Source organism: Silene latifolia, chromosome Y (genome assembly GCF_048544455.1).
Source record: "Silene latifolia isolate original U9 population chromosome Y, ASM4854445v1, whole genome shotgun sequence".
Classification (NCBI taxonomy): Eukaryota; Viridiplantae; Streptophyta; class Magnoliopsida; order Caryophyllales; family Caryophyllaceae; genus Silene; species Silene latifolia.
The window spans coordinates 444,229,176-444,243,416 of record NC_133538.1 but is presented as its reverse complement, the minus strand read 5'-3'; positions in this window follow the sequence as shown (position 1 = coordinate 444,243,416).

Below are 14,241 nucleotides of genomic sequence, written 5' to 3'. Positions count from 1 at the left end.
TCCTGGGAGAAGGCCTAAAGAGGCGCGAGCGGCCTGGCGATGGGAGCCAGCTCTCCCCTTTTCCTGAAAAACGCGCTGATTGTTTTTGTATAAATAGTGATGTTTGCGCTTTATTGTTTCATCATCCGAAACACAAAAACATCTCTATAAAACCTCTTCTTCTTCTTCCAAAAAAATATTTCATGGATGCCTTTGAGAATGTGTTGCAACAATGGTACCGGGATTTGTCGCCTCCCGAAAAGTATTAACTTATTTGCTTGGGAGTTGGTCAATTGTTGGTGCTCCGTCAAGTGAAGGTGCAATCCTCATTTCTCGAAGCATGTTCTCGGTTTTGGGATTCGAAACACCATGTTTTCGTTTTCCCAAAAGGTGAACTTTGTCCTCTTGCCGAAGAAGTTGGAGCCATTAGTGGGTGGTCGGGTTGTGTTCCGGTGCTTCCTTCGATTCGGTTGTGCTATAAGGAGAAATTCCATTGAATGTTGGGCTTGTCGACAAGTCAAGTCAACTTCTTCTTGCTCCACATGGTGTGGACATGTTGGCTCTTATCAACATCTTTTCAAATCGATTAGACGCCAATGTTTCGGAGGTGGCTAGGAGAAGGGCTCTTGCCTTTTGCCTTATCCATGTGTACCTCTTTGTTGATGCTTTGAATAAGGAGGGGCCGAAATGCTATGGTAGCATGATCCTTGTTCATGTGGTTGAGCAAATGGAGCATGGTAGAGATCCATCATGGTTGGTACTTGGCGAGATCATCCAAGCTTTGGACAAGGAAGACTCTTGTGGAGAGGTTCCCTCGTTTGGGTGCCCAAGTATCCTTGAAGTGTGGCTATTGGAGAGGCTAAGGTATGTAGAGCCTCCGGTTGATTCTTCTTCTTATTCCTTCCGTCACCTTACTATGAGGAAGAAGTTGTACCCGGATAGCTTTGCTTCTACCGAGGCTTATTGGGTCGCAAGATTGGCGGAGGAGGGTGGTCCTCACATCCGTTGGGTGGTGCCATGGTGGCACTTGAGGTCCTTCACGGGGTTGCCCGCTTCGGGTGCTAGTCCTCGTTCTTTGATGGTGATGGGTTTGAAGGTTGCCTCCTTCATTTATCCCGAAAGGCTCATGAGGCAAATGGGGCGTCAACAAAAGGTGCCCGCTCAAGATACCCTTGTCCAAGAGAATGTTTTCCGGAACTCCGAGCTTGTGGAGGTCTTCGAAAGATGGTGGGCCACTCGGCTGCTTTGGGAGGTACCAAACCCCGTTGCCACAACATGGGTGACTCCCGCTTATATCAAGTGGTCAAGAGCTTCGTCCTTGGAAGAGAGGTCCAAATTCCGTAAGGACGAGGCTGTCGACTTGAAGTATCGAGAGGTTGGAAAGGCCAACAATGCCTTATTTGAGGATTATGTTGGTGGAGCTAGCCCCGATGTGATGAGACCACCAAAGAGGAGAAGCTCGGGTCCCAAAAATGTGGTGGGCCGTGCATGGGCTCGTTTCGGGCCGAACATGGGGTCTTGTACTAGACCGGAGGCCGTTGCCGTTGTAGATCCGTTGAGGATCCGTTCTGAAGAGGAACTCCATGCTAGGCGGGCCAACAAGAAGAACAAGGGGAAGTTGTACTCCGAGGGAAAAGGCAAGGGTAGGATGGAAGAGTAAAGACCTCCATTACCTATTTTATTATTATGTTGTATTATTGTTGTGAGTTTTTATTATGTTGTACTAGCTATGTTTTGTGTGTTTTGTGCTAGTTTTATTATGTGAGGTGTTTTAGTCGACACCTTAGCTTTGACAAGTTGTAGACTCGTCGAGCTTTATTTGTTGTTGAAATTGTAATCCCTCCCATTATTAATTAAATAAGAGGATTGCTTGTGTCAAAAATTGTGAATGCTTGTTTCTTCCATCCATTTTGTAAAGGCAATTCGATTTGAATCGTCCTAAACGTTTGCACTTGGGAAAGTGGAGTTTTTGTAGGGAAGGGAGAAAGGCTTATTTTTGTATTTTTTGTGGGGAAAAGGGAATGTTGTTCCCTTTTTTTTTTGATGGTGATGTTTTTTTGTATGTAGGTTTTTTTTTTTATTATGGGGATGGTTGTATCCTTCCTGTGTAGGAAAGGGCTGCCTACGTATCCACCTGGAGAGGTGAAATCAAACCATGATCGCAGTTCGAAATGTTCTGTAAATTTGATTGGGTTTTGTGGTTGTATCCCTCATGCATAAGAGGGACTGCCTATGTATCCACCTGAAGAGGTGAAATCAAACCATGCTCGTAGTTCAGGGTGTTTTTGTGAATTTGTTTTAGTGCAAATGGATGTTGCCTTTGACAGATCAAAGGACATTCGAAACGGGCAAGGTGCCGCAACTTAGACTCGATAAAACATGCAATTTCAAATCAGAACGCTTTGAGAAACTTGACTTGAAAAAGGGTTAAGGTGAACGCTAGTTGTAAAACTAGGCTGAGGTCGTTGGTTGCTATGGTTCAAGGGCAGTATTTCTTGAGTTGGTCTAGGTTGGTCGGGTTTGTAAAATCCTCCCCGTCTAGGTCACTCAGACTCACTGTGCCCCCCGAAAGTATTTTCTTGACCAGGTATGGCCCGGCCCAGTTGGGTTTGAATTTTCCCCTCGAAACGATGGGTAGCGGTGCTCGGACCGACTTGAGGACCAAGTCGCCCTCCTTAATGTTCCTGGGTTTGACCTTCTTGTTGAATGCCCGTTGTATACGTCATTGGTATAGCTGGACGTTGTGCAAGGCGTTAAGTCGCCGCTCGTCTAGAAGAGTGAGTTGCTCGTACCTTTGACGGGTCCATTCTGCCTCAGGGACTTGACTCTCTAACAGGATACGTAGAGAAGGGACCTCTAACTCCACCGGATGAACCGCCTCCATACCGTATGCTAGGTAGAAGGGTGTGGCGCCTGTCGGTGTTCGAATGGAGGTTCGGTATCTCCAGAGTGCGAATGGGAGTTTGCTCGGCCAATCGCGGTAGTTGTCTTGCATTTTCTTCATAATGGTGACAAGAGTTTTGTTAGCTGCCTACACCGCTCCGTTAGTTTGGGGACGGTAAGGGGATGACATATGTCGTTTGATCTTGTATTTGTCCAGCAAGGCCTGAGTTTCTGCCCGAAAGTGAGAGCCTTGATCGTTGATGATTCCATGGGGTACCCCATATCTGCAGATGATGTTGTTTTGGATGAACTTGGCCACTTGTTTGGCGGTCAAGACTGCATATGACTGCGCTTCTACCCATTTGGTGAAATAGTCGATGGCGACGAGGACGAAACAATGCCCCTTGGTGCCTACCGGGTTAACTTTCCCGATGATGTCGATGCCCCAGGACGAGAAAGGCCAGGGTGATGTCATGATGTATAAAAGGGATGGTGGTATGTGCTGTATGTTGGCGAAGATTTGGCAATTGTGGCAATGTTTGACGTAGTTACGGCAATCGGCTTCCATGGTGGTCCAGTAGTAACCTAGCCGCATGATTTTTCGGGTAAGCATCATTGCGCTCATGTGAGGGCCACATTCTCCGTCGTGGACCTCTCCCATGACTTTTTGGCTTTGTGATGGTCAATGCAAAGGAGGAGTATCCCTTGGGGTGTTCTTTTGTATAGTTGATTTTGGTTTATCACGAATTTTGATGCAACTAAACGGATGGCTCTTTGTCCTCTTGGGTCAGAGTTAGGAGGGAATTCATTTTTGGTTTTGTAGTTGAGGATGGATTGGTACCAAGGTTCGACATGGCTTTCCTCGTCGTTGTTGATGGCACAAATGAGAGCTGGCTCGCTCCTTGTCTCGACACATATGGGCATCGATGTCATGTCGTCAGGTATGTTGACGAGCGCGGCAAGTTTTGTCAGGGCATCAGCAAATTGATTTTCCTCTTGCGGCAAATGGAAGTAGTCGACTTGGTCGAAGAACTCGGCCTCTTGATTGATCTTTGCTCGGTAGGGAGCTAAGCTGTCACTTCGGATTTTCCATGATCCGGACACCTGATTGATAATGAGCGAGGAATCGTCGTGGACCCTCAATCTCTTGATGCCAAGTGTGATGGCTGCTTGTAGGCCGATGAGGCATGCTTCATATTCAACGGCATTGTTGGTGACGGCGAAGTCTAGTTTGACCGAGATCGGAACATGTTCTCCCTCTGGTGATATTAGAAGGATTCCTACCCCGAAACCTCTCAGATTAGATGCACCGTCGAAGTATAGGTCCCATGCGTCGGAGTCGGCACAAAGGATGTCTTCATCAGGAAGTGACCATGTGTCGGTCGTTGGATCCTCGTTGACGGGATTTTCTGCCAGGAAATCGGCGACTGCCCTTCCCTTGATAACCTTGAGGGGTACAAACTTGAGATCAAACTCGGACAGCATGAGTGTCCACCTAGACAGCCTTCCGTTTAGTACGGGTTTCTCGAAGATGTATTTGATTGGGTCCATCTTGGAGTAGATATGGACCGTGTAGCTGAGCATGTAATGCCGCAGCTTCCTTGTTGACCATTCTAGGGTAAGGCATGTCTTTTCCAGTTGAGTGTACCTCGTCTCGTACTCAATGAACTTTTTGCTGATATAGTAGATGGCTCGTTCTTCGCCGTCGACTGTTTGTGCTAGCATTGCTCCCATGGCTGTGTCGGTAACAGTCAGGTATAAGGATAAAGGAATTCCCGGTTGAGGTGGCATGAGGACATGAGGCTTGGATAAGATTTCCTTTATCCCGTCGAAGGCTTGACAGTCGTCGTCCCAATCGGTGTGATCGGAGGCGCGAAGCTTCTTGAATATTGGTTCACAAATCATGGTGAGCCTGACAATGAAGCGGCTGATGTATTGGACCTGACCGAGAAATCCCCGAATCTCCTTCTCGTTCTTAGGCCGTGGCATTTGTTGGAGGGCTTTGATTTTGGTTGGATCAATCTCAATGCCTCTTTTGCTCACGACATGTCCCAAGAGTTTTTTGGAGGTGACCCCGAATGCACACTTCTGAGGATTTAGTCTCATGTTATATTTCCGCAGACGAGCGAAGAATTTCCGAAGGGCACCGATGTGGCCGTCCCGTTCTCTTGACTTGACGATCATGTCATCGACATATACCTTTACCTCCTTGTGCATCATATCATGTAGGAGAGTGGTAGCGGTTCTTTGATAGGTTGCTCCGGCGTTGATGAGACTGAAAGGCATGACCGTGTAGCAATATGTACCCCACTGCATAGTAAATGCAGTCTTGTGCATGTTTTCCTCAGCCATTTTCATCTAGTTGTACTCAACATTGTGGGAAATAAATCTGTATACTTCCCTTAAACTAGAAGGATTATAACGATTTAATAAAGATGATCTAAGGTCATAAAATAAAATACATAAACATAAGTAAAAAGATTTAGAATTAACCTTCGGTCCTAGCAAATATGGCCTAAGAACAATATCAAAATTGATATTCGCCTATTAGTTGCACCCAAGACGATCTGAGATATGACCTTTGATTATGCTAGAAATCAATCTAAAATTTTCTGTAAAATTTAATTGTCTTTGTGTTCTTGTGATAAGAAAAAGGAGGCTAGGTCAAGAAAAAGCATTGGGGTAGAAATAATTCTCTACCTTTCTTTTTATACAGACCGAAACTTGGAGTCAATTAGGAAAAGAAAAACTTTCCCTAATTTCGGCCAAGTGAACCGAAATAAGGAGTATTTTTCTCCTTATTTTGGTCTTTCCAAAAATATATAAAGTGTGTTAAATTGTCATCTAGTGAGGATCGAACCCATAACCTCTTGGCTTGTGTACCCTCACTATTACCACTCTGACACATTCAACTTGTTGATATTAAATACAACTGATTACAATTAACTACGAATTAACAGATTAATTCGTCCAAACTAACCTTATATATATTTAATTTAAATATAACTTATTATATTTAATTTACGAATTGATAGTTAATTCGTCTCAACTTAATATTATTTAATTTTCATTAAATAATTATCTCATCAACACATTGACTAACTTTTTAGTCATTTTGGGCATCAATGTAATTATATTTCTATAACCACATTTCTCAAACACGTCCTATAGGTGTGACCTTTAGGGACCAGTTGATCACCGCCATCTGTATGATAATAACGTCAAACTTTCTAGCAAGCCAACCGTTATTAGGTAAACGTTAATCAACTGATTAAATATACGAAGTATACCCTTGTGAACCTGTAAGAGATTTACAAATGTTATCACACTAATTTGTGGAGGACACCAGCTCCAACAAACTCCCACTTGTCCTCACAAGTGTATGTGCGATAACCGATTCTCATATCCTATAAAATTTCTCCCACTCAATGTAAAACAATTTGCAAATCCGAATTCACAAAGGTCGTATTTTACAAGCGATCAGTATCAAGAGTGGTTTTCCCGACTAGAGAGTAACTTAACTGATAAACGAATCAACATTCGAGCATGGCCATGCATTTCAGTTACAACTCCTCGAGTGGCCCTGAGAAATAACTATACCTGATAAGGGTTGGATATTTTCTTCAACTCGAATCCTGCAGATTTAAGCACAGTATGAAATGACCCAGAAAAAATCTACTTAGCCCCAGTTACGGTAGACCGTGAGAAAGAAACCAAAGTCACCCAAAAATTGCCTTAATCTCAAGAGACAGTTGATAGTCAAAAGAATCGACTCTAAGAACACAATGGATGAGCTATCCACGACCTGGCACCGAATGTTATTAAACATTTAAGACTCCATTACGTTGTCACAAAAAGTTGTCCTACGAGGTATCGTCATAATCTCGTATCTGTGATCGATTAGTCAACCGTTTAACTTATGGCTCGTTGAACCCACCATCAATCGACTGCACAATATAATAGCCGGAGTTATCAGCTCACATTGGTGATTACAGACCAAAACAAATATAATGTAATTCAGTTCACTTTGTGGCGTTCAATGTTGTCAGTACAATCCACATGAAAAACAAAATATTATATATATAAAACGATGAACTTATAAATAATATATGAAAAAGATAATGTATCAAATCCATAATCAAGTACTACAACTCTGGAACATGTTTAATTCCCATGGAATTAACATGCCCTACATGCTTATCATAATTCAACGGTTTGGTGAGAGGATCCGCGATGTTATCATCCGTCGCAATCTTGTCAATCACTATCTCTTCTTGCTCCACGTAATCACGGATCAGGTGAGCCTTCCGAAGTACATGTCTAGATTTGTTGCTAGACTTTGGCTCCTTAGCCTGGAAGATGGCACCTCTATTGTCACAATAGATGGTGATCGGGTCATTCGAACTAGGAACTACCGAAAGCCCTTGTAAGAATTGACGCATCCATATCGCTTCCTTTGCTGCCTCCGAAGCGGCATAGTACTTGGATTCAGTAGTAGAATCTGCTATAACACTCTGTTTGGAACTCTTCCAGCTGACCGCAACACCATTAAGAGTGAAGACGAACCCGGACTGAGATTTTGAATCATCTCGATCCGTTTGGAAGCTAGCATTTGCGTAACCGGTTGCGCATAGCTTAGTATCGCCTCCATAAGTCAATACCCAATCCTTAGTCCTCCGTAGGTACTTGAGGATATTTTTGACTGCTATCCAGTGTGTTTCACCTGGAGTCTTTTGGTACCGACTCGTCATACTCAATGCATATGCCACGTCTGGACATGTGCATATCATGGCATACATGATCGATCCTATTGCAGATGCATAAGGAACACGACTCATGCGCTCAATCCCTTTAGGCGTCGTGGGTGACTGAGACTTGCTCAACTGCATCCCAGTCGTCATAGGAAGGTTCCCCTTCTTGGAGTTGGTCATGCTGAACCTCTCAAGAACCTTATCCAAATAAGACTCCTGGCTAAGTGATAACGTCCGTCGTGATCTATCTCGGTAGATACGGATTCCCAAAATACGCTGTGCCTCACCCAGATCTTTCATCTGGAAATGGTTCTTCAACCATTCTTTAACCGAAGATAGGAGAGGAATGTCATTCCCAATCAAGAGTATGTCATCGACATACAATATTAAGAACACAATCTTGCTCCCACTCGACTTGATATATAAGCATGGTTCTTCGACCGATCGAGTGAAACCATACTCTTTTATCACTTGGTCGAAACGATGATTCCAACTCCGAGAAGCTTGCTTAAGTCCATAAATGGAACGCTTAAGCTTGCATACCTTCTCAGGATGTTTAGGATCTATGAAACCTTCGGGTTGCACCATGTACAACTCTTCCTCCAAATAACCGTTTAAGAAGGCGGTTTTCACATCCATTTGCCAAATCTCATAATCATGAAATGCGGCAATCGCTAAGATTATCTGAATGGAACGTAGCATGACTACAGGTGCAAAAATCTCATCATAATGCAATCCTTGCACTTGAGTGAAACCTTTTGCCACAAGTCGTGCCTTATAGATATCTGGTTGCGCGTCTACAGAACGCTTTATTTTGTAAAGTCATTTGCACTGTAGAGGTTTTACCTTATTAGGTAAATCAACTAGATCCCATACGTTATTCTCATACATGGAGTCCATCTCGGATTACATGGCTTCGAGCCATAGCTTTGAGTCGGAACAGGCCATAGCACCTTTATAGGTTGCGGGTTCATTACTTTCTAGAAGTAAAACGTCATTCTCCTCGACCATACCAATGTATCTGTCCGGAGGATGAGAGTCTCTACCCGACCTCCTAGGTTCCTCAGGAATATTAACCGTATCATCAGTTGGAGATACAGCTTCCTCCATCTGTTCCTCGGTTGTTGGTTCTGGAATCTCTGACAGCTCGAAGGTTCTATTACTCGACTTGTTCTCGAGAAATTCTTTCTCTAAGAACGTCGCACTAGCCGCAACAAAAACTCGATGTTCGGTTGGCGAATAGAAGTAATGACCAAATGTTCCTTTTGGATAACCTATAAAGTATGTCTTGACCGATCGCGGGCCGAGCTTATCCTCGTGTCTCCACTTGACATAAGCCTCGCAGCCCCAAACCCGAATAAAGGACAAGTGAGGTACTGTTCCCTTCCACATTTCATATGGAGTCTTGTCGACAGCTTTAGACAGACTTCGGTTAAGTATAAGAGCAGCTAACAAAATAGCATAACCCCATAATGAATCAGGCACTATGGTGTGACTCATCATGGATCGAACCATATCAAGTAAGGTTCGATTTCTCCGTTCGGACACACCATTCAATTGAGGTGTTCCAGGTGGAGTTAACTGCAAAACGATTCCACAGTCTTTTAGGTGTTGATCAAACTCATTTGAAAGATATTCGCCACCACGATCTGAACGAAGTTCTTTAATCTTTCTACCCAGTTGGTTCTGTACCTTATTCTGGTATTCCTTGAATTTCTCAAAGGACTCACTTTTATGCTTCATTAAGTAGACATATCCGTATCTACTCAAATCGTCCGTGAAAGTGATAAAATATCTATAGCCATCTCTAGCGGTAATTGACATAGGTCCACATACGTCTGTATGTATGAGTCCTAATAGGTCACTAGCGCGCATTCCAACACATTTGAAGGAAATTCGAGTCATCTTGCCAATGAGACATGATTCACACGTGCCATATGTAGAAAATCCGAATGAGGGAATAGTCCCATTATCGACGAGTTTCTTTACGCGTTTCTCATTTATGTGTCCCATTCGACAATGCCATAGATAGGTTTGATCTTTGTCACCAACCTTTAATTTCTTATTATTCATGTGTAATATTTCCGTGGTTTGATCTAAGATATAAATTCCATTCATGGAAACTCCTTTGCCATAAATCATTTCATTAAAAGAGAAAATACAACTATTATCCTTTATTGAAAATGCAAAACCGTTTTTAGCTAGTACGGAAACAGAAATAATGTTCTTAGATAAACTGGATACATAGTAACAATTATTTAAAGATAACTCAAAACCACTAGGGAGTTGGATTACATATGTTCCCTTCGAGGCAGCAGCTACTCGTGCTCCATTCCCGACTCGCAGGTCCACATCACCTTTTTCGAGAGCTATGATGTTCTTTAGGCCCTGGAAATGATTACACAAATGAGAACCACAACCAGTATCTAGTACCCAAGTTCCGAAACTTGCATGGTTAATCTCAATCATATGAATATAAGATGACATACCAACTGGAACGACGCGGCCTGTCTTGATGTCCTCACCGTCAACGGGACAGTTCCTCCTCTAATGTCCAGTCTTGTGACAATGGTGGCACTCTATGTCACCGCCCTTGCTCTTTGTCTTGCCTTGTGAGCCACTAGTCTCACCAGGCGCACTCTTACCGTTTCCTGGCTTCTTAAACTTTGGCTTACCTACAGCTAGGTCGCCATTAGCCTTGCCCTTACCTTTACTCTTGTTGTGAATCGTGAGAACATCCTGCTTCATGCTCCCACTCAATTTCATATCCTTCTCGGTCTGTACGAGAAGGGAGTGTAGCTCATGAGGACACTTTTTCAAGTCATTCATGTAGTAGTTCGCCCTGAAAAGGGCAAAACCATCGTGAAGAGAATGAAGCATTCGGTCAATGACAATGCTCTCACTGATTCTACAATTCAGTGACTTCAGTTTCTCGACATTCTCAATCATGTGAAGAATGTGTGGGCTAACCGGTTGGCCCTTCTGGAGTTTCGCATCAAAAAAGCGATAGGTATGCTCATATGTAACGATTCTCGGTGCCTTTGAGAACTCGTTAGTGAGCGTGGTGAAAATCTTGTTTGCACCTTGGGCAATGAAGCGTCTCTGCAAATTGGTTTCCATTGCAAAGATGAGTACGTTCTTTATCGCACCCGCTTCCATAACGAAATCACTATAAGCGGCGACTCGTTGATTCCGCATTTGGGCCTGGGTTGACGGTATTGGCTCGATTAAATACCCGAGCTTACGTCGTCGTGATGGCGGCGATTCTCGTAGTGCCGCCTCCCATCCGCAAAATTGGACCCATCATTCTTCAGTCGAGTGGACTGATTCATTTGGTCCATGAACATTTTAAGCCAGGACGAACGATCTAGTGTGGCACTAGGCATTTGGATTGCGTTATTTCCAGCCATTTGTTGTAACAGTATTATTGATAATAAGCGTATTCTACACTGCGAAAGAAGAATAAAATAATAAGCATGCATCGTTTTTATTTTAAGTCTAATGAACTAATGTCATAACGCGAAGACTCAAAAACATTTACACAATTGACCTCCCTCAAGAATTATATAAATGACCCCAAGACTCAATTCTCTGTAAATTGATAAGCTAACCTGTTAGCTAATTCTACCGTTAGAATTCCTGGTCGATAAATTTCTGTAAATTCTATATTTAGACCATCATAATCACGAGAAATTATTCGGACTATGATGTTGAGGTAAACTAAGTCAACACAACTACTTACCCAACGTAGAAGGGGTCATATTAGGCCTACCGACGAAGAAGGGACTCATAGATGTTTGCCCTTATAAAGACTAATCTCAATTTCCGTTTTAGAGGAAGATCCCATCAACTATTTTTAATTCATTTTAAGTGAACTATAATCTAGCATGCGAGAATGATTTAAACTAAAGTGATGGCTTATAGACTGTGACATCTGCATGTCCATGAAAACTAACATACAACTATATGAGTCAATTTTCATTCATTTTAGTAGTAGGTGGTTTGGTTTTAGGCGGAATATGATGCAATTACTAGCATGTGAATGAAAAGCAATAAAATGAAAAACGTAAAAAAAACAGTAAAAGTCCTAGTGTGGCCTATCCTACCAAAATGAACAATAAATACAAGTTTGGAATCCATCCTTGGACCCGAGAAGCTTGTCTTAATGTTCCATCTTGATCCATGTAGCGGGAGTGAGCTTGAATCTTCATCTTTAGTCTTCTTTGAAATTACAATAAATAAAATTACATAATTGACCTATTAATTACATTCTAATTTCAAAACCCAAAACTAAAATAAAGGAGATTCGAGATCTCATAATTACATAAGAAATCATGTTTCCTTCATTACGAAAACATAATTTGACTAAGGCCACACTAAGTATTACAAAATACAACCGATTGCAAAAATAAATACGTAAATAAAATTCATTCATTCGATTCATTCAACAAAAATAAAAGCATCAACTAAAATAAATTAAACATACATAATACAATACATTAATTATGTTGATTAATTTATCCAAACCACCTATTTAAATTAAATTAAGTGACAATTCCGCAATTTAATCACATTAATTTCATCCTCAATCCATATTAAACTTGTAATATGAATTCTATCCGTCAAAATTTTAAACCGCTTTAAAATAACTCGGTATCTTTAAATTGTGAACCGATTCACAATAACTAATTGGCCAAAATAAAAATAAAAAAACAAAATCCAATTAAAATTGGTTCGGCTGGAAAAATAAACAATTTTTTTTATTTTTTTTATTTTTAACAGCTACTTCACGGCTGATCATAAAAAAAAACAGCCCCTTCCCCTTTTTTTTTATTCGGCAATTAAGAAAAAGAAAAAAAACTTTCCATAATTTTTTCCGGAAAAAAACTTTCCTTTTCCTTTGTTTTTTCTGATTCGGTAATAGAGAAAAAAAACCTAAAAACGTTTTTTTTTTTCACGGCATACCTTAAAAAAAAAGAGCCGTCAAAATAATTTTCCTTTTGCGGCAAAATGCCCTAATACAAAAATTGATGAAGAACAAAGTTTATAGTTGCTAATAGAACATGGTTTAGCAAATGTATTAACAATCATGATTAATCTTATATGCTAAAACTATATAGCAAAAACAAGTTCTTGTATCAATGACATGATGATACTATATCTATTCTAACTTAATCTGCATTAAATCAAAATTTTCCCAATACTTCATATGATAATTTTAACCGATTAAAACAATGATATGATCAAAAGAAATTGAATATAAATCATCAAACAAAAGGAAAAACGAAATAAAAAAAACAGGCCGAAAGAAAACAAAAAAAAGGTCTCGGCTATAAAAAAAAATTTCAACCGAAAAAAAAAACGAAACCCTAATTTATTTTCTCGAAAATTAGGTTATAGTTTACATACAAAATTTATGAAAATCATCAAAATTAAAATCGTAGCCTAAAGCTCTGATACCACTTGTGGGAAATAAATCTGTATACTTCCCTTAAACTAGAAGGATTATAACGATTTAATAAAGATGATCTAAGGTCATAAAATAAAATACATAAACATAAGTAAAAAGATTTAGAATTAACCTTCGGTCCTAGCAAATATGGCCTAAGAACAATATCAAAATTGATATTCGCCTATTAGTTGCACCCAAGACGATCTGAGATATGCCCTTTGATTATGCTAGAAATCAATCTAAAATTTTCTGTAAAATTTAATTGTCTTTGTGTTGATGAGAAAAAGGAGGCTAGGTCAAGAAAAAGCATTGGGGTAGAAATAATTTTCTACCTTTCTTTTTATACAGACCGAAACTTGGAGTCAATTAGGAAAAGAAAAACTTTCCCTAATTTCGGCCAAGTGAACCGAAATAAGGAGTATTTTTCTCCTTATTTTGGTCTTTCCAAAAATATATAAAGTGTGTTAAATTGTCATCTAGTGAGGATCGAACCCATGACCTCTTGGCTTGTGTACCCTCACTATTACCACTATGACACATTCAACTTGTTGATATTAAATACAACTGATTACATTTAACTACGAATTAACAGATTAATTCGTCCAAACTAACCTTATATATATTTAATTTAAATATAACTTATTATATTTAATTTACGAATTGACAGTTAATTCGTCTCAACTTAATATTATTTAATTTTCATTAAATAATTATCTCATCAACACATTGACTAACTTTTTAGTCATTTTGGGCATCAATGTAATTATATTTCTATAACCACATTTCTCAAACACGTCCTATAGGTGTGACCTTTAGGGACCAGTTGATCACCGCCATCTGTATGATAATAACGTCAAACTTTCTAGCAAGCCAACCGTTATTAGGTAAACGTTAATCAACTGATTAAATATACGAAGTATACCCTTGTGAACCTGTAAGAGATTTACAAATGTTATCACACTAATTTGTGGAGGACACCAGCTCCAACAAGCATACCCGTCCATGAATGATAGAAGGGCGTGCTCGGCAGTATTGTCCACCAGAATGTCAACATGTGGCAAAGGGAAGTCGTCCTTTAGACTCGCCTTGTTCAGATCCCTGAAGTCGACGCAAACCCGAATTCTTCCGTCTTTCTTCGGTACAGGCACAATGTTGGCCACCCAGTCAGAGTATTCG